General features: G+C 43.1%; 1 long non-coding RNA gene across 24 annotated transcripts in view; it reads left to right on the forward strand.

The window, feature by feature from the left end:
* Positions 1-24,451, forward strand: part of LOC132021478 (uncharacterized) — a 113,584-nt gene that overhangs the window by 27,974 nt on the left and 61,159 nt on the right. For 17 of the 24 annotated variants that reach the window (XR_009405339.1, XR_009405340.1, XR_009405330.1 and 14 more), the window contains 3 exons: positions 5,644-5,711; positions 6,688-6,857; positions 8,869-9,005. This is a non-coding gene — a long non-coding RNA (uncharacterized LOC132021478). Of the gene's footprint in view, positions 1-5,643; positions 5,712-6,687; positions 6,858-6,958; positions 7,095-8,868; positions 9,006-24,451 lie in introns of all 24 variants that reach the window. The other 7 variants (XR_009405347.1, XR_009405349.1, XR_009405337.1 and 4 more) reach the window with 3 other exon arrangements.

A 24,451-nucleotide genomic window follows, 5' to 3' on the forward strand; every position in this document is an offset into this window, starting at 1 on the left:
ACCTCATCTTCTCATTGCCACAGTAGATGGCAGAGCCAGATGAGGTGGACAAGGGCTTCATGACTAAGCCGTAGCTCTAGGATTTATAGGAAGCTTTGACTTTGGACTCAGAAAACAGGATAGAACATGGACCCTGAAGGCTACCGGTCGCATGGCAGATTTTCTCAAGGGTGCCTCTCTTTTCCTGTGTACGTTGACCCTGTCCTAGTGCAGGTTTTCTTTATTTGGTTCCCAAGCTGTCTTCACTCCCTGTTGTTGCTATTGTATACACACAGCTGCTGCTATCCTTCTATAAGAACCTTGTCTTTCCTTTTCAAGTCCTCTGTTAAATTCCTGTTACCTATAGGATCAAGTCCAAATGTCTTGGGTTATAATAAATGGCCTTACACAATTTGGCCCAAATTATGGCCTATAAGAATCGAGGACAATCTGGTCCCTGCCTTTTTCTTAAGTCTTATCCCAAGCCCTTCTCTCATCTCCTGGGCACCCTTATATATTCATAGTTCCTTGATCTCTTCTTCTGCTCTCTGGTTTCAGAGCCTTTGTAGTGCTATAGCCTCTGCCTAAGGCTATAGCCTTTACCCTACTCTTTACCTCATTAACTACCCTTTACTTTTAAGTGTCAGTTAAACATTATCTCCTCTTATTTTTTTTTTTTTAAAGATTATTTATTTATTTGACACAGAGAGAGAGAGAGAGGCACAAGAAGTCAGAGCAGCAGGCAAAGGGAGAAGCAGGCTCCCTGCTGAGCAGGGATCCCGATGTGGGGATCAGTTCCAGGACCCTGGGATCATAACCTGAGCTGAAGGCAGATGCTTAACCGACTGAGCCCCCCAGGCGTCCCCCCATTATCTCCTTTTAGAAGTTTTTCTGGCCATTCTATACAAAGCAACTCAATGTTACTTTTTATTTTTATACCTCATTTACTTCATTAGACCACTTACTGCTTTTTACTAGTTTGTCTTTCTCTCCTATTAGATTATAAATTCCATGAAGGTAGGGACCTTCTTGCTCATGGTTGTATCTTCAGTGCTTAGAGGTACTTGGGAAGTACTTGTTGACTATAAATTACTTTTCACCTTCTTGTCAGTAGCTGTGTGGGTGCTTTGTGGCACTGCACAACTCTCATCCTTTGCATGGATTGTTGCCTCTGCTGAAGGCACCGTTTCTCTCATTACCTGGTCAGAATTTTTTCTTGTCCTTTTCCACTTCTCTAAGCAAGTCTTTGACTTCCCCAGGCAGTGCTAGTTCAATAGAGACAGCTCTTTGGTTCTCTCAAGTGGATTTCCCTGTGTTGATTTCATCTGCATAAGAGATAGATGGTATTGCCCTGGGTTTGTAGATGATGAACCAGAAGCTCTGAGCAGTGGATTAACTTGGAAATGGCAGAACTGAGATTCCAGCCCCATTGTATGCATAGAGCCCTCACTCATTCTACCTTGCTGTGATCTAAAAGAAACCAAATAGTAGACTGAGAGACACTGAAGTGAAAGAGATGTTTTTTGTTTTTTAATTGAGTAATGAAACTGTGTGTGTGGGGAGTGGTGGTGGGGGGTTTATTTGTCTTACACTTTTTCAGAGTTAAATCCAGTAAAAGGTTTACTATTAAGAAGCAATTTATAAGGATGATGGAGTAAAGGGTGACCAGAATATTCAGAGGGCAATGTGTGTTCTTTTTCTTTTTCTTTTCTTTAAGATTTTATTTATATACTTGAGAGAGAGAGAGCATGAGAGGAGAGAGGGTCAGGGGGAGTAGCAGACTCCCTGCTGACCAGGGGGCCCGATGCGGGACTGGATCCTGGGACTCCAGGAGCATGACCTGAGCTAAAGGCAGTCACTCAACCAACTAAGCCACCCAGACGCCTCTCCTGTGTTTTCTTGATCATCTTTGGTGACAAACAGTCAACGTATACCCTAGTAGAAATAAGTCAAGGTGAAACACTATTAAATTCAAACCAAAGCAAGTATCAGTGATCATTAATAGTTGCTTGGAGGATATATAAAGAGTTAAATATGAATATTTTTGTTAAGGGAGAAAGATATGCAAAATTGGTATGCATAGTCTTTAACACATTTTGCTTAAAAATACATCTTAGTATATATTGTTAAGATACTAGTTGAAGGGGCACCTGGGTGGCTCAGTGGGTTAAAGCCTCTGCCTTCGGCTCAGGTCATGATCTCAGGGTCCTGGGATCGAGCCCTGCATCGGGCTCTCTGCCAACAGAGAGCTTGCTTCCTCCTCTCTCTCTCTCTGCCTGCCTCTCTGCCTGCTTGTGATCTCTGTCTGTCAAAAAAAAAAAAAGATACTAGTTGAATAGGGCGCATGAGCGGCTCAGTGGGTTAAAGTGTCTGCCTTTGGTTCAGGTCATGATCCCAGGGTCCTGGGATCGAGCCCTGCATTGGGCTCTCTGCTCGGGGGGAGCCTGCTTCCCTCTCACTCTCTGCTTGCCTCTCGTCCTACTTGTGATCTCTGTCTGTCAAATAAATAAATAAACTTTTTGAAAAAAAGAAAAAGATACTAGATGAATAGGGATGCGTTGGTGCCTTAGTTGGTTAAGCGTCTGCCTTTGGTTTGAGTCATGATTCCAGGGTTCTGGGATTGAGTACCACATTGGGCTCCCTGCTCAGTGGGGAGCCTGCTTCTCCCTCTGCCTGCTGCTCCCCCTGCTTATTTTCTCTCTCTGACAAATAAATAAAATCTTTAAAACAAAAATACTAGTTGAATAAGTTGTAGTGGATATTGCCATATTATGTAGTGTTAAAAAGAATGAGACAGGGGCACCTGGGTGGCTCAGTGGGTTAAAGCCTCTGCCTTCAGCTCAGGTCATGATCCTAGGGTCCTGGGATCGAGCCCCACATCGGGCTCTCTGCTCCGCAGGGAGCCTGCTTCCTCCTCTCTCTCTGCCTACTCATGATCTCTGTCACGTAAATAAATAAAATCTTTAAAAAAAAAAAAAAAAAAGAATGAGACATACAGGCACATACACACTCACACCCTGATATGGAACAATCTCTGAGATCCATTATTAAGGCAAAGTGCAGAATAATATTTGTGGCATGCTAGTATTAGTATTTGTGTGCAGAAGGGGAGGATTCTGTCTACCTATTATACTCAGATTACCTCTTCTTTGTTTTGTTTTGGTTTTTTGTTTTATTTTTAAAGATTTATTTGAGAGAGAGAATGTATATGTGTGCGAGACAGAAAGTGGGGGGAGGAGCAGAAGGAAAGGGAAAGGGAAAGAATCTCTAGCAGACTCCCCACTGAGCACACACAGCCCAATGTGGGGGCTCACGGTTTTATTTATATACTTGAGAGAGAGAGAGCATGTATACGTTGACTGTTTGTCACCAAAGATGATCAAGAAAACACAGGCTCACGACCCTGAGATTATGGCCTGAACCGAAATCAAGAGTTGGATGCTCAACTGACAACCAGCCAAATATCCCAAGTTTTATAAACTTTTTAAGTACTTTGCTTTACCCTCTAAATGTGTTCCTGAAAAGTTGAATGTTTGTGTATGTGTGTGTGTGTGTGTGTGTACGTGTGTGTTAACAGGAATTGGCTGGAGAGGTATTAAGTTATATCTCTCTAAACTTCACAGAAAAGAGGAAAAAGGAAGATCCTTTCTGTCTAGTGAATGATCCCTAATTTAATGTATTTTGATTTTGGTAAATGACATTTTTCTTGAAGTGAAACACATTTCTACTGAGAATAGAACAAAAGGGAGAATGTGTTTGAAATTGAAGATACCCGTGTGTGTCAGGATACCCCATTATTTGTTTATCCAGAAATCTTGGAGCCCCCATATATAACATTTTTCCTGTGTGTTGATTTTGTTTTTCCAAATGGAGTAAATTCTTTTTTTTTTTTTTAAGATTTTATTTATTTATTTGACAGAGAGAAAGAAATCACAAGTAGGCAGAGAAGCAGGCAGAGAGAGGGGGAAGCAGGCTCCCCGCTGAGTGGAGAGCCCGATGTAGGGCTCCATCCCAGGACCCTGGGATCATGACCTGAGTTGAAGGCAGAGGCTTTAACCCACTGAGCCACCCAGGCACCCCTGAAGTAAATTCTTGAAGGTGGGAGGCATATCTCATGATTATATCTTATAGTGACAAGCATAATAGAAGTTGCTCAGTAGCCCCTTGGGCACCTGGGTGGCTCAGTCGTTAAGTGTCTGCCTTCAGCTCAGGTCAGAGCCCTGGGATTGAGCCCCGCATTGGGCTCCCTCCTCAGCGGGGAGCCTGCTTCTCCCTCTCCTACTCCCTTGCCTGTGTTCCCTCTCTCTCTCTCTGTCTCTGTCAAAAAATAAATAAAATCTTAAAAAAAAAAAAAGTTGCTCAGTAGCTACATATTCAAGGAAGAGAAGAGAGAGGTGGAGAGAGAAAGAGCCACTTCTGTCAAAGAGATGATTGCTTTTGGATTTTCTCTGACTCATCTTTTCTCTTTACTAGTAAAGAATTTCTTCCAGTTGTACTAAGTGTGTTGGAGGATTTTGGGGGTGTGTCTGTGTATGTATTGGAAAGATGTTCCTTGCTGAATGCCCAGGAAGGAGCAGAAGCTGGAATGGGGCATGAAGGCTGTTGACCTAATGGTGTGTAATGAGACTTCTGTGTTGCAGCCTGAGGAGAATCTCAGATTGTCTTACCTGTTCTAAATTCAAGCTTGGGTATTCACCTGTCAGCAGGGCAACTGGACCTGTATGTGCCATAGACTTCCTAAATTTAGTAGCAACACGGTAAGAAAGTTTGGTTAAAGTGATTTGTTATTTTTGGTGAGAGTATATGAAAACTCTTAACACCAGGACTTGTGTATTATTGGTATCCAAGAGGTGACAGAGAGTATGTGAGATATATTTTGAAACTGTTAAGTCCTTCCTTAGATCCCCTGCCTCTCACGTGCCTCCTATTCTTAGCTAAACAGGGGATAGCAACATGGATTCCACATTTGGGAAGTTGCCAATTCCTCGTTGGTGGCTTTATGCTCAGGCAGAAGGTGTAATAGGCTTCTGCATATATGACAGCAAATATATCTGGACCCTGTCTGTCAGGTTACTCAAAATCTTACCCCAGACTGAAAATGTCACCTTGGGCAACATTCTTGGTAGGGACCTAGGTTTGAGAATCTTAGTGGGGAAGACTGTGAATCTCTAGGGTAGTCATGCAAGGTGGTGAGTGTATGGGATTGGACAGGAGTTTAACTTAGCCAGGATAGCTTGATGGATGTAGCTATGGAGGAAGGGATAAAGTAAGGAGTAAAACGGGCTCAGCTCCTTGTAATGTTCTGCTCCTAGGAAGATATAGGCACTGTGTGCCAGGGGCAGAGCTCTGGCCTGTCACTCCGCTTTGAGAGTCAATCTTACCCCTGGCTGCCCTACAAGGCATTTGGAGTTCAGTAGGAGATGGAACAGGGAATCTGAATCAGATAGACCTTGCTTCAAATCTTTTTTTTTTTTTTTAAGATTTTATTTTATTCATTTGGTTGCGGGGGGGAGCACAAGCAGAGGGAGAGGCAGAAAAAGAGGGAGAAGCAGACTCCCTGCCAAGCCAAGAGCCTGAAATGGGACTCAATCCCAGAACCTGGAGATCATGACCCGAGCCAAAGGCAGATGCCTGCGTGCCCTAACCTTACTTCAAATATTACAGATCTGCAGGAAGGAAGTGTGTGTCCCAGGACTTGTTTTCTGTGTGCTGAAATAAGGACTGCCATCCAGGTGTGTGGAGGTTTCCCTCCATCCTTCTTATGCCCCTTCAACTTGCTTCCATCTTAAGCTTTCATCCTTTTCACCCTATCATTGGCATGGCATCTAGAAAGAGGAGGGGGAAGGGTGAGAAGGAAAGGGAGAGTTAGGGCTGAACAGAGAGCCCAATGCGGGGCTCGATCCCAGGACCCCAAGATTATGACCTGAGCTGAAGGCAGAGGCTTAACCCACTGAGCCACCCAGGTACCCCTAAATTATATATCAATATGTGGATGTACCATAATGCTTTTTATTTTTCTTGTAGGGGTAGGTGGATTTGTGATTCTTAAATCCTTTCTGAACAAAGTGTAGGGGGTGCTTGTGTGGCTCACTTGGTTGGGCATCTGACTTTTGATTTCAGCTCAAGTCATGATCTTGGGGTGTGGAGCCTGCTTAGGATTTTCTCTCCCTCTCCCTCAGCCCCTCCCTCCTCCAATAAATAAATAAATGAAAGTATAGGTGTGGGGAGAAGAATGAGTAGAGTTGGAGAACAAATAAAGGCTGCCCATACCACTTGTCTGGCAGTCAGCCTGGACCCTTGGTTGGTGTTATCAAGTTCTTTCTGTGTTGTTCCTCCATCCCAATTTAAAGCATAAGCATATATAAACATGTAATTTCATATGAAAGGAATCATACCTTAATACTGTTTTTCTTCTTTATACCATTTTGTAATCTTTTTTCACCTTTTTCCCCACTTTATTGAGATATAATTGGCATATAACATCGTGTAAGTTTAGGGTGTACAATATGATGATTTGAAACATATATATTTTTAAGTTATTATCATAATATGGTTAACACTTCCATCACCTGACATAGTTCCCTGTTTTCTGTGTGTGTGGTGAGAATCTTTTCTCATTTTATAATTTGTTATAGACACCTTATTATGTAAATAAATGTAGAATAAATGGCTAAATTATATTTCTTTTCTTTTTTTTTTTTTTTTAAGATTTTATTTATTTATTTGATAGAGGTCACAGTAGGCGGAGAGGCAGGCAAAGAGAGAGAAGGGAGAAGCAGGCTCCCGCTGAACGGAGAGCCCAATGCGGGGCTTGATCCCAGGACCCCAAGATTATGACCTGAGCTGAAGGCAGAGGCTTAACCCACTGAGCCACCCAGGTACCCCTAAATTATATTTCAATATGTGGATGTACCATAATGCTTTTTATTTTTCTTTTCTTTTTTAATTTTTTTAAAGATTTTATTTATTTATTTGACAGACAGAGATCACAAGCAGGCAGAGAGAGAGGAGGAAGCAGGCTCCCGAGCAGAGAGCCCGAAGTAGGGCTCGATCCCAGGACCCTGGGATCATGACCTGAGCCGAAAGCAGAGGCTTTAACCCACTGAGCCACTTAGGTGCCCCTTCTTTTTATTTTTTAATATTTAATCTGTTTATTTTATCTGTTATCTATGGGACCTTCCCTGACTCCCTTACTTAGAATTGTAGCAAACCCCCTTTCTTTCCTATCTCCCTTTTCTCCTTTTTCTCTGTAACGTTTAATACTGCTTGATACACTGTATACTTTTATTTGTTTATTGCCCAACACCTTCCATTAGAATATAAGCTCCATGAAGACAGAGACCTTTTTTTTTTTTTTAAAGATTTTATTTATTTATTTGTCAGAGAGAGAGAGAGCGAGAGGGAGCACAAGCAGACAGAGTGGAAGGCAGAGTCAGAGGGAGAAGCAGGCTCCCCGCGGAGCAAGGAGCCCAATGTGGGACTCGATCCCAGGACGCTGGGATCATGGCCTGAGCCGAAGGCAGCTGCTTAACCAACTGAGCCACCCAGGCGTCCCAAGACAGAGACTTTTTTCTTCTTCTTTTTTTTATTCACTGCTTTCTGTTACATAGGACAGTTCCTGGCACACAGTTGGTATTCAGTAAATATTTGTTGAATGAATGAATTTGTTGGACTTCCGCTGTGTTTGTTGGACTTTTTATTTGCAGTATTTTTTTTTTTTTTTTTTTTTTTTTTTTTAGTAATCTCTGCACCTTTTGTGGGGCTCAGACTCAGGACCCTGAGATAAGAGTTGCACACTCTATCGACTGAGCCAGCCAGGTGCTCCTATTTGCTGTATTTTTGTTGTTATATACATGCTGTGATAAATGCCCTGTATGTAATCTTTGTACTCTTGTCTACTTATCTTAGGATAAATTCTTTTTTTTTTTTTTTTAAAGATTTTATTTATTTATTTGATAGAGAGTGAGAGAGAGAATGAGAGGGGAGAAGGTCAGAGGGAGAAGCAGACTCCTCATGGAGCTGGGAGCCCAATGCGGGACTCGATTTCAGGATTCCGGGATCGTGACCTGAGCGGAAGGCAGTTGCTTAACCTGTAAGGGCCTATTTAGCCGGAGTGGCCCCACCTCGATTGAATAGCCATTTTGTTGTTCATGCAGTAAAACTTAAACTGACCCTGCCTCCCCCCCAACCAGTCCCAGGTAACAAGCCCAAATACAAGGGTGGGTCAGATCAGGTAGAGTTAACAGCCCAAATGCAGGGATGAGCCGGGTCAGGTGGAGACATCCAATCAGTGGGGCGCGCATACTGTCTCCCTAGCTACCAAGGAGTGTGGGCCCCACCTTTTAAAGGGCTCCAGTTCTGACCAAGGTGATAGGCTAGTTCAAACAGCTACTATGGGGTGAATTGTAATTCAATTGGCCACCCGTGTGTGACCTAGCATGACTGTGCAGCTTTCTCTGTGTGTTGCAATCTCATTGGCCACCTGTGTGTGGCCAGGCCCAACCACATGGCCTTTGCTCTATAAAAGTTAGTCTGTAAGGCAGGGAGGGGTTGCCCTCTCTGTAAGAGACGGCCCTGAACGGTCAGTTTGATTCTCGATGCTTGGCGTGAAATAAAACTTTGCTTGACCTTCGCTTTTTATCAGTCTCGCTCCTTTAATCACAGACCCATTATTGGGGGATCTTTCACACCAACTGAGCCACCCAGGCGCCCCACTTAGGATAAATTCTTAAGAAATAGAATGGCCTAGTTGAAGGATATGCACATTTAAAATGTTGATTTATGGAACCAACTACCCTTAAGAATGTTAACTCCTGCCAGTGGCACATGAGATTGTCTACATTTGCCAGTAATACTGTGTTGTATGTTTTTCATTTTCACATCTGACAGGTGAAAAGTGGTCTTGTCACTATAATATGGTAGTTGAGAATGTGACTCTGATAGATGTGATGTGATACGGCATATGACTCTGGAGCCCATCTGTTGGGGCCTGAATTCTGACTCAGCCACTCACTTTGTGACCTTGGGTAAGTCATTTAATTTCTCTCTTAGTTTCATCTTTGATAAGGTAAGCATAATGATAGCACCTGTTTCAGGAAGAATAAGTCAATTAATCTAAGTAAAATGCTTCAAATAGTAAAGGAGATCTGCAAATCAGTAACTAGGACTTAGTATTTTTTTATATTAAAGATTGAACATCTTTTCAAATGTATTTTGGAAATTTATGAATTTTTTTAGTCACTTATTCATGTCTTTTTTTTGTTTTGTTTTTTGTTTTTTTAAGACCTTTATTTATTTGACAGAGATGTAGCCAGAGTGGGAACACCAGCAGGGTGAGGGAACACAAGCTGGGGGAGTGGGAGAGGGAGAAGCAGGCTTCCCGCTGGGCAGGAAGCCTGATAAGGGGTTCGATCCCAGGACTCTGGGATCTTGACCTGAAGACAGATGCTTAACAGGAGGCACCCAGGTGCCCCTGTTTTTTGCATGTGCTCCCAGTAATGTTTTCTTAATAACTTAAAAGAGGTAAGGTTCTGACTATAATATATAACAAAATTGTTCCTAGTTTATCATTTGTCTTTTGACTGTGTTTATGCAATTTTTTTCTCTTGGGAAGTTTTATATTTTTAGCTAGTCAAAATAATCTTTTTTCTTACAGTTTTTCCTGCTGCTAGGCCAGTGTTTAGAAAAGGCATGTCTCCCTACCTCAAAAACATAAAAAATGGTTACTCATTCTCTTTGAGTACTTGTGTGTGTGCTCGTGCACCTTCTTTTAATTCTTTAAATTTAATCTTTAAGTCTTTGATCCTTCTGGAATTTATTTTGATATGAAGATAGCAGTTGAGATCTGGCTCTATTTCTTTTCAGTTGTGTACTGCCCCAGACCTGTTTATTAAAGAAGAAAGACCAGGACCCTTTAATCTTTTTTCCCCTCCCCTAACCTGAAAGTAAGGTAATAGGAGACCTCCATTTTGGAGAATGAATTTCATGTTTGGACTCAAGTCAGTTGCTTGGCTGTGGGATGCATATGCTGTGTAAAGCAGTTTGGGACCAGAGCTCACAGCCTGACTAAGCGATGAAACTGCTACATTCCCTAGTGTAGCTTCCCTGCTGGCTCTTCTCTGGAGGCGCCTTCTAAGTGCATCTTAGTTTGAGGACTGCTCTGAAGGGCCATTGTTAGTTTGGAATGATAGGTTTTGTTTTCTTAAGAAACAAATGAAGTGACTGTGGTGGATATTTCCTTACTCCAGCCTGAGAGTATTGGTGGGGTGTTGATGGGGGGCATTGAATGGTAATGAACACATTGTGTTCTACCTGTGCCCTCATCAGCTCTTTTTGGAACTCTTTTGTCCCATCTAATTTCTTCCCTCTAATCAAGATGGAGGAAGAGGAATTCCTCTATAACCAAGCTCTCATATATCCCGTGGCAGCTGTCATTTGCCAAAGATGTTGAAGAAGGGTAGCTGACTTTTACAAGGCATGTGTTATGTGCCAGCAACTGTTCTAAGCACCTTACGTATATCAAGTCTTTATGAGATTGGTTCTGTGTACTGAGTTGCATAGTGTCCTCCCCAAAATTCACATCCACCCAGAACCTATGAATGTGATCTTATTTGGAAATAGGATCCTTGTAGATGTAAGCAGGTTAAGATGAAGTCATACTGGGTTAGGATGGCCCTAATCCAGTGACTGGTGTTCTTTTTTTTTTTTTTTAATATTTATTTATTTGACAGAGAGAGAGAGAGATATCACAAGTAGGCAGAGAGGCAGGCAGAGGGGGAGGGGGAAGCAGGCTCCCTTTCTGAGAAGAGAGCCCGATGCGGGGCTCGATCCCAGGACCCCGAGATCATGACCTGAGCCGAAGGCAGAGGCTTAACCCACTGAGCCACCCAGGTGCCCTGTGAGTGGTGTTCTTATATGAAGAGGGATACATAGAGGGAAGATGTCCGTGTGAAGATAGAAGCAGAGATTGGAGTTGTGCTGCCACAAACCAAAGAATGTCAAGGATTACTGGCAACCACCAAAAGCTGGAAGAGGCAAAGGAAGATTCTCCCCTGGAGCCTTCACAGGGAGCATGGTCCTGCTGTAACTTTGATTTTGGACTTCTAGCCTCCAGAACTTTGAGAGAATAAATGTCCTTTGTTGGAAGCCACCAACTTTGTAGTGTTTGTTATAGAAGCCCTGGGAAACCAACACATGCTCTTTTATTATGTCCATTTTCAGATAAGAAAACAGGCCCAGAGAGGTCAGAGACTCTGAGATCTGTCTAGGCTGCTGCTCTGCTGGCTGGGCACTTCCACTGAAGTTCCTGATGTTGCTGTTGTCAGCTCTGCACCTTCGCCATGGCCATCACACCTTCTGGTAGTGCTGGCACTGAGCTGCTGGAATGGCTCCTTCTCTAACTCAGCGGGCCGCAGCCTTTCCCCCATTCTTGCCCATTTCATGCCCTAAAGCCAAAACTCCTCTCAGGGGCTTCTGGCTGTAGCCTGATCATTTTAGCAGGTTGCTTTGTGGCCCCACTCTTCCAGGTGAAATCAGGCTTTTATTTTTCATTTCCATGCAATGTCAGAGCAATGTGGGTGACAGTTGTGGGGAGGGTCACTCAACTTCTTCTGGCAGTTATTATAATGCTTCCCATTTCTGGCCTTCTATACTTCCTAGAATTCCTGTCAGTAGACAACTCATGTCTTGATTGTTTTTGGAGCTTCAGGGTGTCTCATACAGCTCACGTGGCACATACCAGTTCATGGCTGTGAGCAGAGAAGCGGCAGCATCATGATTGCATTGACTCTGAGGGCCCTGGTCACCTGTTCTTGATTAACCCAACATACTACAGTGGCTCTCTTCTCTGCCAAAGTGAGCGGAGGGGATAAGGATGTTATCTGACCCAGCCCATCCCCCTAAACAGCAGCTCCTTGTTTGCCCATGGCCTCTTTTGCTGGCATCCCAGAAGGGATCTCCTCCCTCGGCATTGCCGGCTGCAGAATCTTACCTGCTTTCCATTATGAACCTTTTGCTTTGGATCCTACTCTTACTCTTTTTTGTTTGTTTTAATTTTATTTACTTATTTTGAGAGAGCGAGAGAAAGCACGAGCAGGGGTAGGAGAAGAGGGAGAAGGACAAGTGACAGAAAGTGTGAGCAGGGGGAAGAGAAGAGGAAGAGGGACAAGCAGACTCTGTCCTGAACACGGAGCTGGAGGTGGGGCTTGATCCCCCAACCCTGAGATCATGACCTGAGCCAAAACCAAGAGTCAGATGCTCAACCCACTAAGCCACCCAGATGCCCCAGTCCTGCTCCTATTCTTAACAACTCTCACTAGACTGAGCTCCAGGAACTCAGGAACCATATTTGTTTTGTTTGCTGCTGTATCCCAGGACTGAGCAAAGACCTGACACTTCTCTAGCCCCTCAAGAAATATTTATTGAATGAAGAACTGAATATTGGCCTTGAAGCTTTGGAATCCTGATTTTCCTTGCTTCTTGATAAAGCCAGGGACCAGATTAAGAACTTCAGAGACCTAAGCAATAGAAAGATTATGATGTCCCTCATATTTTCAGCCCTCAATATGTATTTGAAAAACAATATTTAACACAGAATTAGTATAAGGAAATTGAGCAAAGTAGGAAGATCTAGCAAAGTTCTGTTTTCATGGTGATTAATTACATAAATACAATTTAAAATATTTGCAATTACTGTTTCTGCTTTGCCAGTTTTCTAAGCACATGCTTTTGGATAATCCTGCCTGGACCAGTCCTTTCCTCCCTTTGGATTTCTTCATTTCGTCTTTATTCCATCTGCTAAAGTTGCCAGCCAGTCTCTTTCACCCCCATAGGGGTGTCTGGCTCCTGAGACCCCCAGCCTAGGCTAAATGCCCTGGGCTCACTGAGGGCTTGCCAAGAAAGTCAAGTAGAACATGCACACTGCTAAAGAGTACCTCAGGGAACTTGCATGCTGGGTTACGATTTATAGTCAACATAGCGCATTGTGCCGAGTGATTACACTTGGGCCATTTTTAGTTGTAATAATCTGCTTCTGTGATCCTGTATGTGGAAACCACAGAAGAACATCCCTGTGGTCCTCCTTCCTGCATCACTGAGAAGATGCAGTCCCATTCTGCCATTAATTAATCTCTGTTATTCTGGCTTTGTTGAAACCATTCAGAGGAGCAAGTATGATTCTGGAAGTATAGAGCCCAGGCCTCCTACAGGCTATTCCAAGGCTGTGACCGTAATCGCCTCTGTTGCCGTTTCATTTCAAAGAGCTTAAAATAGTGTTGGAAACTTCCTAGGGAAAAAGCACCACTGTAACTTCTTGGCTAAGGAAGCAGTGTGTGTTGGCTAGAGCAGAAGCAATGGCCAAGGTCCCAAATTCTTTTCTGGACCTGTTGATTTAGGGTGTGATATTCGACAATCTGAGATGCTGTCCTATAGCTCTGATGGTTCATCTTCAGCACAGAGAATGATGTGGGCCATGCCTGTAGAGAGAGAGGCTGACATTGGTCCCCTGTGATCTAGGGGAGCCTCATCATTAGATAGCCTTTCTTTCATTTGAATTTCTAGTTCTTTTAAAAATTTTTAAAAATATTTTATTTATTTAGAGGTGTCTGGGTGGCTCAGTTGTTAAGTGTCTGCCTTTTCCTCAGGTCATAGTCCTAAGGTCCTGGGATTGAGCCCCACATTGGGCTCCCTGTTTAGGGAGAAGCCTGTTTCTACCTCTCCCTGTGCCCCTGCTTGTGTTCCCTCTCTCACTGTCTCTCTCTCTGTCAAATAAAAAAATTTTAAAAAAGGAAAAAAAAAAAAGCCAGGATTCCAGAATCAGCTGACCTTGGAAATCTACCTAGTGTTTAAAAAAAAAAAAAGATTTTATTTATTTATTTAGAGAGTGAGAACAAGTGAGGAGAGAGGCAGAGAGAGAGAGAGGGAGTGAGAAAATCTCAAGTAAATTCTACACTGAGCACAGAGCCTAATGCAGGGCTCCATCTCACCACCCTGAGATCATAACTTGAGCTGAAATTAAGAGTCTGATGCTTAGCCGACTGAGCCACTCCCAAAAAATTTTCAAAGGTTTTTATTAAGTAATTTCTACATTCAGTGTGGGGCTCAAACTTACAACCCTGAGATCAAGAGTTGGTGTGCAGAGTCAGCCAGGCCCCCCTCTAGCTCTTCTTCTTTTTTTAAAAAAGATTTTATTCATTAATTTGACAGAGAGACAGTGAGAGAGGGAACACAAGCAGTGGGAGTGGGAGAGGGAGAAGCAGGCTTCTTGCCAAGCAGGGGAGCCTGATCTTGACTTGATCCCAGGATGCTGGGACCATGACCTGAGCCAAAGGCAGATGCTTAATGACTGAGCCTCCCAGGTGCCCTAACTCTAATGTAATGTAGAAATCCTCCCCCTCTTCCGCAGAATTAATACAGTATTTGTTTTTTTTAATGAAATATTTTAATTTAATTAATTTATTTATTTGACAGAGATCACAAATAGGCAGAGAGGCAGGCAGAGTGAGAGAGGAAGGGAAGCAGGCTCCCTGCTGAGCAGAGAGCCCAAATTGGGGCTCGATCTCAGGACCCTGGGATCATGACCTGAGCTGAAGGCAGAGGCTTTAACCCACTGAGCCACCCAGGCACCTCGAATTAATACAGTATTAATACCTACATTTTACTTGAATTCGTTTTATTGGAATTGCTTTGTGGTGTGATTAGATCAGTTCTTTTTTTTTTTTTTTCACCAAGATTTATTTTAGAGAGAGTGAATGAGCAAGGAGAGGGAGACAAGTAGACTCACTGCCCAGCAGAGAGCCTGATATGGGGCTTGATCCCAGGTCTCAGAGATCATGACGAGCTGAAATCAAGGGTTGGACATGTAACTGATAGAGCCACCCAGGTGCCCCTAAATCAGTTCATCTAAGGGATGCGAACTTTAATAGGGTTTAGGAAAAGAAGGTTAGGTTTGTGTGGGGCATACACCTTGGCCTTGGATAGCCAGAGAGTAACATTTGGGCACCAGGTGCATGATGAGCCAGATGGGAGAGAACAAACTCTTACCCCTGGAGAGCCAGGCATGTATTAGATGCTTTTCATATATTTTCTTATTTAATTATCATAATGCAAACCAATAAAGTATCATCTTCACTTTTGCACATGGGCAAGCTGAAGGTCAAAGAAGTTATGTAACTTGTCCAAGGTCAGATAGCTAATAAAAAAGGCTGATCTAGGGGACGCCTGGGTGGCTCAGTTGGTTGGACGACTGCCATCGGCTCAGGTCATGATCCCGGAGTCCCGGGATCGAGTCCCGCATCAGGCTCCCAGCTCCATGGGGAGTCTGCTTCGCTCTCTGACCTTCTCCTTGTTCATGCTCTCTCTCACTGTTTCTCTATCAAATAAATAAATAAAATCTTTAAAAATAATAATAATAATAAAATTAAAAAAAAAAGGCTGATCTAGGATTTATTTCTCTTCAGATCTGTCCAGTTCTAAAGCCTATGCTGTTTTCACAGAGCTCTTCTGTCTCTGACAAGATTTGGGGAGAGGAGAGAAGTTAGAGAGATGACATCTTTCTCTACCTCACAGTTTTACTCGTTGAGACATGTTTAGCCAGAGCATCCTGTTTATAGATGCTAGGTTCTATATATAGAGATGCTGCAACAACATATGTGGGAAGGATACCAATTGGCCGTAGGGGAGGATTAAAAGAAAGCCTTTGTTCTTTACCTGTAAGTTTTCATTGCAGTGTAATCTACAAGTGTCAGAACACTACTGATGACTCTGGTTCACTGCTTAAGAGGCCCTGTCCTGTTCTCCAAATAAAATTTGTTGATATGTCCCAAGGAGTGAGCCATGATGGGGGCAGAGGTGAGGGTGTGGTGTGCCCTTACTGTATGTTCTGGAGCTGGTGACACCTGTTATGTGACTATTACAGTGAATTATTACTGAGTAAACAAGAGGTGTCTCTCTTTTGCCTTTCTAAGAGAGACCAGATGGCATTGGGTGCTGGCCCAGGTCCAGGGGAGCCTGTCCTCTGGGCTGACAGAGCAGACAGCTTGAGTGTGTCAGGTGATGAACTAAGAAGAGACAAGGCTGGACTGTCAAGTGGAATCATTTCAGGGGCACGAAGAATGTGTGTTGCCCCTCAAAGACTTGCTTTAGCTCTTTGCTAGTGTTCGGAATTCCACAAGTGAAATTTATTTCCCTTGATTTAAGTCTTTGAGACCCTATTAAAAATGAAGAGACTCCAGGAAGGGGTCTGACTGTGAAGCATTTTGTAAGTGGAAGTGTTAGTGAGTGTATGTGATTGATTTCTGAGAACTGAACTAAGGCAGGGACAGAGAGGGAAGGGCACTCTGCCCTCATCATAGGGACAGGAAGGAGAAACTATTGAGTTTGAGATAAAGGCCCTGAAAAGAGAAGTTGGGTCCCTAAAGAAACACTTTGTTTTCTTTACAGTTTTGACTGAGAAGACAAGCGGCTGAGGGTGATGGGGTTGGAGGCTTATGATTCCAAGAGGGAGTGTTGCATGGAGAAACTTCCTGTGAGCATGCTGGGTATTCAGGCAGGATATTGCCTGGAGAAAAGCTGATAAGCAGAATGTAACAAGGAGTATAGGACCTTGGGTCTGTGGTTTGCTGTGATGTCCTCAGACAAGACCAGCACAGATCTTAGGAAGTGGGAGGCAGCTTCCCAGAAGTGATGTAAAATGGTGGCGCAAAAGAGGCTGCTGATGACAACATGGGCAGGGCACTTCCTCAGAGGTTGCTGGTCACAGACAACTTCTGGTCTTAATTTCTCAATGTGCTGTGCTGAGAGAGGGCTTTACCAGAAAGCAAAATACGCCATGTCAAAAGCAGTGACAAAGCATTTGGGGTGTCCACACAAAGGTGCAGTTTCCCCTTGTCCTATAACTTTGTGGAGCCAAAATAGCTAATCCGGAGGCTGCCAGAATAGTACCTGTGATTCAGATCTACAACTTTTTTGACCTGAGGGCCTTTCTAGTTCACTGTTCATCATCTTTCATCTAGCACTGCTTTCAGACGGCCTTTGTGGTCTGAATTCTCACATCTTTTCTCCCCCAGGGAGTCTTTGACAGAAACAACTCAAATTTCAGTGCCTTTACCAGCTCCTCACAGTTGGGTTCATGGATGCCCTCCACTTCCGGCTTGAACTTCTACGGTGTCCACATTCCTACCCCAAGTCTAGAGCATTTTGTTTTGGTTCAGTTCAGTCCTCTGGGGTCCTTCTAGCACATTTCCCTAGAAGGCTCTTCTAGGAATAGTCTCCACCTCTCACCTCCTGAAGTTTGACAGGGTCTGGACCTCCCTCCTTAGTGGAATTAGCACAGCTCTGTAGAGTTTCTGGATGTAATACACCCCTTCATCCCTCCCCAACCATCCTGGCCCCATACAGAAGATCTAATGATGTAGCTAGATCTGTTATCACCAGTATTTTGGAGCCAGTGCCCCCAGCAGTGTGGGACTCCTGGATAGGTGTACCATACTGTGAGTGACAGCTCTGTTTATTACTCTCTGCCTCTCCTTCATTTCACCTTTATTTTGGCTTTTTCCTAAGGGCATCAGGCTCTGTCCATTTGCCCTGCCTGGACCCCCTAGTCTTGTTTAGGGCTATAACTCTGCTCAGTCAACACCTTACCAGAGGCTGGGGCTTTTGCTTTCCAGCCTTTCTCAGGCCAGGTCCCTTCTCTGATACTAGAGACTTTTCTTTTTTCCCCTTCATCCCCCCACTAGAGACTTTCTTCCATCTAGGCTTCTGTGGGTAGGGTCTTGCCCATGCACAGATCTCCCAGTTGTTGACTATCCTGAACTCTGCCTGCTACTCTTTATTTTTGGGCTAATTGGATGTCATGCTAGTCTGCTCAGCTGTACTTTCAGAACAAGCTTCTTAGCTTAGTTGGGCTCTGTTCTGAATTTCATGTTAGTTCTCCAACTGCCTCTGCCTCCAAAACAGCTTTTAATATGCATTTATAAAGTTTCAGAAGGGAGATAGAGAATATAATATCTTCCAAAGTCATTTAACTAAAGAACCATTTTTTTTTTGAAGGGATATTAAACTCTCACAGAATATGGTGTCTGGTGGAGCACAGTTTGGGATAGTATGAGGCTTTATCCTAAAGGAATAGACATCAGATGGAGGAATTCCAGGTGGAGGTAACGGGGCAGTCTGTGAAAAAAAACTGTTTGCGGTAGGAAGTCTCTCTTGGTGCCCTTCATTCAGCAAATGCCTACTGAGCACCTGGTGTTTACCAGTCTTTCTGGAGGAATCACTTCATGTGGTCGACTGCTTAACTCTGTGTTGTCTGCGTAAGGACAGCTCTGATCTGGAGTATAGCTCTAAGGTGGGGAAGATGTAGGGATTCTACATTCTTTCTCCCACATTCAAATCTTCTTCCTCTTTCCACCAAGTAAAACAGGAAGTAATGAGGTGATGCCATCATCAGCTTCTGGATCCAAAGAAGGAAGCTTCTCTGAGGCTGCTTTGCCCAGGTTTGACCTCTTCCAGGATTTCTCTAGCACTGCTGAGCCCCACTCCATCTCACTTTGGGAGTATTTGTCTCAGCATCAGTCTCAGGTCTTATAGCTAGTTCAGGATTTCAACTTCGCCTACAGAATCAGTGCCAAGTGGGATGGAGCTCATTCTTGTGGAATGATTATGGCATTGTAAATTTCTGTTCTGCCTATGAAATCCCTCCTTTATAGCTCATGGGTAGTCCAGACTATTATTTTTTTTCAACCCTTCAGTGGAGATAAACCCATGCCCTGTAGGCTGGCAGTCTTGCAGGTGGAGATCATTTAAATCTGGCCAGATGGGTGACCAAGAGCCAGGAGCTGCAGCTGGCAGAGCTGGTCCCAAAGAGGAAACTAGTTGCTTCCTCTATATGCCATTCTCAACTAGTACAGCCAGGAAAAGACCACTTGAAGCAGACAGAAATCTCTAAGACTCCTTATTAAGAAATTTTACGTCCCTTTGAGACCTTGATGTATGTATGTGTTTTTACTGTCATGAATGAGCTCTTTATTGGCCAATCTTAACTCAGTTGTATGAGCTAATCATGAAATAAACTATATGCAAAGCTTAGCTTTGATCCTGCCTTTAGGTATGATGTTCATCCAGTTATTAGCATCCTCTACCCACAGGTCCCACCCCAGAGGCCTTGGGTCCAGGGCCCTTTTCCATTCTTGCCACTTCCTCTGAAACGCTCAAGTTTTAACTGAAGATCAGGGAGTAAGCTCACTTACAGGAAGACTGAAAGACGGCTTGAAATGGGCATTTGGAGGTCTTCAGTAGAGTCAGTTATTTGGTCCATCTGTTATAAGTATTAGTTGGCACGTAACTATGTAGATGTGGTAACTATAACTTTGTATAACTGTGGAAGGCTTGTTTTACCCAACCGGCTTCTTATGAAGACATTTCTTAAGATTCTATTCTTAGTCTCCTTCTCTCCTCATCTGTATATATACTATCCCTGGGTGATATCACCTGTGCTTATGGTTTTAGCCATCACTGATATGTCAGGAACTCTTAAATCTCCCTCTCCAACCTAAATCTCTCTTCTGCGTTCCAGACTCAGGATGGCCAAACACTGTTACCAAACACTATTACCATCATAACGTGGGTGGCCCTCAGGTCTCAAGCCAAATTATATTTTTCATTATGCCATCCTCTTCCCTTCATTCTTCTATTCCTTCCTATTCCCGTTCCTCCTCTTTTGTTCTCAGGAGCATTGCCATCCAGGGTCATTAGTAAACTTGCTTCTGCATCACTGTCTTCCATTTCCCTACCAGGAATTAAGTAGGCTCTGAGTGTAATGTAAGATTTTTAGAATGTCCCTTCCTCCCACCCTCTCTCGCTTGTGCATGTGCACACACTCTGCCTCTCTCTCTTGTTGGGGTTCTTGTCTACAAGGCATCTATAGTTGAATTCTATAGATAAGTTAACGAATAGGGAAAAAAAAGAACAATTAAAGGTTACACTGAGGTTCAGATTCTTGGTAAAATGGAAGTTTTGGAAAGGAATCATCTGACAGCTGAAACCTGGGGAGAAAGCTTCATGGAAGAGATGAGAGTAGACCATGCTAAGTAGGGTAGGGACCAGAACACCTCTGTGGGAGCATGTGGAATGGGAAGGTTTGAGGTATAATCCTCACCTTATCTTTTGTGCAAACAGAGTAATTGGCATCTCCCCCACTGGCTTCTTCTGTAAATCACCACTGAACCTCATGTAGTTTGGTCCTTTTTGAAAGCTTTTGAGGATTGAGTATCCTAATATCACCCATTAGGTAGTTGGAACCATCTTTTCCCTTAAAAATTTGGCTCAAAGTGTCATTCTACAGCTTGTAGAGAGTCTCATTCCTTCACCCAGATTCTTCAAATTCCTGGTAGCTCATGTATTTATGGTCATTCTAATTTTGAGCTCTTGCTTCTACTAAATTAGTTCAGATTATAGATGGTCTTACCAACTCAAGCATGCTGTTCCTCTTTCTATCCATATTCACCCAGATGTAGAACTCAAATATCTCCCAGCTACAGACTTTGTGTGTAGCAGACTTTATATTAAAGATTTAGGGTAATGGAGATTGTTTTACATTACCACAAAGCAAGCAACTTAAATTCTAATACTGGCTGTTCCTGTCCCTTAAATATGTATATATATTTTTGTCTGCCTCTGCATTAGGGATTCATCATTATTCCTATCACCTATGTGTATGTCTTTGGTCTCTTATAATCTCTTCTCTGTAAGCCTTCCTAACTCTATTGCCACTAAGCATTCTAGATACTTCTTATTCTATTATGCAAAGCAGTTGAATTTTACTCTCTCTTCCAAACTTCCCTCTGTACATCCAAAGCCTACTGGAATGGGTTTGCTGAATTAAAAGTTCATCCACTTCGGGACGCCTGGGTGGCTCAGTTGGCTGAGCAGCTGCCTTCGGCTCAGGTCATGATCCCAGCGTCCTGGGATCGAGTCCCACATCGGGCTCCTTGCTCCGCAGGGAGCCTGCTTCTCCCTCTGACTCTGCCTTCCACTCTGTCTGCCTGTGCTCGTGCTCGCTCACTCTCTGACAAATAAATAAATAAAATCTTTAAAAAAAAAAAAAAAAAGTTCATCCACTTCTTCAGCCACACAAAGTATTTGTAGAAGCTCTGATGTGTTCTTTTACATTATTTCTCTCCTTTGAAAGCATTTCTTGTTTGGGGTTCCTGGGTAGTGCAGTCGGTTAAATATCTGATTCTTGGTTTTAGCTCAGGTCATGATCTCAGGATCATGAGCTCAGAGTTGTGAGGTTGAGTGCTGTGTCAGGCTACAAGCTCAATGTGGAGTCTGCTTGAAATTCTCTCTCCCTCTCTCTCTGTCCATTCTCTCTCTCTCTCTAAAATAAATAAATAAATATTTTTTAAAAAGGCATTTCTTGTTTTATTTTTATTTTTTAATTTTGATTTTTTAAGAATTTTGTTTATATGGGGGGAGAGAGAGTGAGCGATTGTACAGGTAGGGAGAAGGGCCATAGGGAGAGGGAGAAGCAAACTCCCAGCTGAGCAGGGAGCCCAGTGCAGGACTCTGGGATCATGACCTGGGTCAAAGGTAGATGTTTAACGAACTGAGCCACCCATGACCTGAGCCAAAAGAAGATGCCCAACCGATTGAGCCGCCCAGGCACCGTGAAAATATTTATTTTAGTATGACACCCAGGGCAGGAACTATAAAGGAAAAAATACAGTGTATTAGCCAAAAAGAACAAAAACAAAAAACAAACACCATAAACAAAAAGTAGATGACAAACTGTTGTTAAGAACAGTTTTGGGGGCCTGTCGATTAAGCAGCTGCCTTCAGCTCAGGCCATGATCCTGGGGTCCTGGGCTCCCTGCTGAGTAGGGAGTTTGCGTTCCCCTCTCCCTCTGCCCCTCCACACTGTTCTTTTCTTGTACCCTTTCTCTCAAATAAATAAAATCTTCAAAAAAAAAATAGTTTTCAGCATATCTCAGCATGCACAAAGCTCTTATAAATGAATAAAACAAAAACAAAAAATGGGCAAAAGTCATAGAAGAACAAATACTAATGACTTATAAAACCCATAGAAATGGGGCACCTGGGTGGCTCAGTGGGTTGGGCCTCTGCCTTCGGCTCAGGTCATGATCTCAGTGTCCTGGGATGGAGCCCTGCATCGGGCTCTCTGCACAGTAGGGAGCCTGCTTCCTCCCCTCTCTCTGCCTGCCTCTCTGCCTACTTGTGATCTCTGTCTGTCAAATAAATAAATAAAATCTTTTAATAAAAAAAAAACATAGAAAAATGGTGTTTACCTTATAATATAGAAGACACAAATAGAAATGAGACCTCCCCTCCTGACCCAGAAAGCTTAGGAAATGTGAAGGGTTCAAAATGGTTGTTAGTTATTGTTGCTCCCCTGTGCCCCCTTGACTCAGCCTGTAGCCACCTGTTTTACCAGCAGACCACATTAACTAGCCAACCACAGACTCTACAGTGAGAGCATGGGGGAAATCTATGGCATGAGGGGCAGTTACATACTACCCCTTCTTTTAAAAGGTTTTAAAAGAAAAAAAAGAAATGACACATTATTTTTCTTTTCTTTCTTTCTTTTCTTTTTTTTTTTTTTTTTTTAGATTTTATTTATTTATTTGATGGAGACACAGTGAGAGAGGGAACATAAGCAGAGGGGTAGTAGAAAAGGGAGAGAGGCAGGCTTCTGGCTGTGCAGGGAGCCCAATGTGGGGCTCGATCCCAGGACCTTGGGATCATGACCTGAGCGGAAGGCAGACGCCCTATGACTGAGCCATCCAGGTGCCCGAGACATCATTTTTCAACTGTTAGATTGACAGATATTTAAACTAATAGTATTTATTGCTCATGAGAGTTTGAAGAAAGGGGAACTCATACTCTGGGAATTTAAATTAATATAGTTTGTCTGAAGTTCTGTTTGGCAATATGTATCAAATTTTTTAAAAAGATTTTATTTATTTATTTGAGAGTATGAGTTTGAGTTGGGGGAGAAGCAGAGACAAGCAGACTCCCCACTGAGCAGGGATTGTGACACAGGGCTCAATCCCCACTGAGCAGGGAGCCTGACGAAGGGCTCAATCCCAGGACCCTTGAGATCAGGACCTGAGCCGAAGTCAGATGCTTAACTGACTGAGCCATCCAAGTGCCCCTGAAGTACACACATTCTCAGATCAGCAATCTGACTTCTAGGTATTTATCCCGAGGACAATGTACAGAGATATATTTATGAGGATAAATGTCACTACAGAATTTGTAAAGCCATCAAAATGGCCATCAGTAGGGAATTGGCCAGATAAACTGGTAAATCCATACAATGATAAATGAAGTAAATCTATAATTATTTACACATAAATTTGGCTATAATAGGTGCATGAAAAAATATATAGCATATGAACCTGTTTCAGATGAAATAAATACAGCCATGACTATATGTATATATTTTAAAAAAATCATACAGTAGGGGTATCTGGGTGGCCTAGTCGGTTGAGTGTCCAACTCTTGTTTTCAGCTCAGGTCATGATCTCATAGATCATGGGATTAAGTGCTCTGTCAGGCTCTGTTCTCAGCGGGAAGTCTGCTTGAAGATTCTCTTCCTTCCTTACTTGTCAAATATATGAATTTTAAAAACAATATTAAAAAGAAAAAAAACCTTTTTTTTTTTTTTTAAAGATTTTATTCATCTGCCAGAGAGAGAACAAGAGAGAGAGAGAGAGAGAGAGAGAGAGAGAGAGAGGAAGCACAAACAGGGAGTAGGAGGCAGAGGGAGAAGCAGGGTCCCCTCTTGAGCAAGGAGCCCGATGTGGGACTTGATCCCAGGATGCTAGGATTATGACCTGAGCCGAAGACAGCTGCTTAACTGACTGAGCCACCCAGGTGTCCCCCCAAAAAGAAAATCTTAAAAAAAAAAAAGTGGGAAATAGATTCTGACTTGAGGGTGGTGGGTGGGCCAAAACCACAGTTATATTATGCCAAGGTATGTTTCTATCCTGTGAAGTTGGAAAATTACTTGTCATGACAGAAAGGGGTAACTGGAAAGGAGAACCACTTTTTAATGTTTTTAATTTATATTTCAAAAGATTTTATTTATTTATTTGACAGAGAGAGATCACAAGTAGGCAGAGCAGCAGGCAGAGAGAGAAAGGGGAAAGCAGGCTCCGCATGAGCAGAGAGCCTGATGCAGAGCTCAGTCCCAGGACCCTGAGATCCTGACCTGAGCCGAAGGCAGAGGCTTAACCCACTGAGCCACCCAGGTGCCCCAGAACCACTCTTCTAGAAAGGGGAGACATATTTGCTTCTTGGAGTTGAATTTGAAGGGCCAGAGTTACATCCAAAAGAAAGTATTCTATAGCCTGGGAATTCCCATTTAGAGGAAAAGGTACTTCTAAAGTAGAAGCAGTAAGTAAGAGTGGGACTCTAGATTTGACACCCTTGAGATGTTTAGGGGAGGAGTGGTCTT

The sequence above is a fragment of the Mustela nigripes genome, chromosome 7 (genome assembly GCF_022355385.1).
Source record: "Mustela nigripes isolate SB6536 chromosome 7, MUSNIG.SB6536, whole genome shotgun sequence".
Classification (NCBI taxonomy): domain Eukaryota; kingdom Metazoa; phylum Chordata; class Mammalia; order Carnivora; family Mustelidae; genus Mustela; species Mustela nigripes.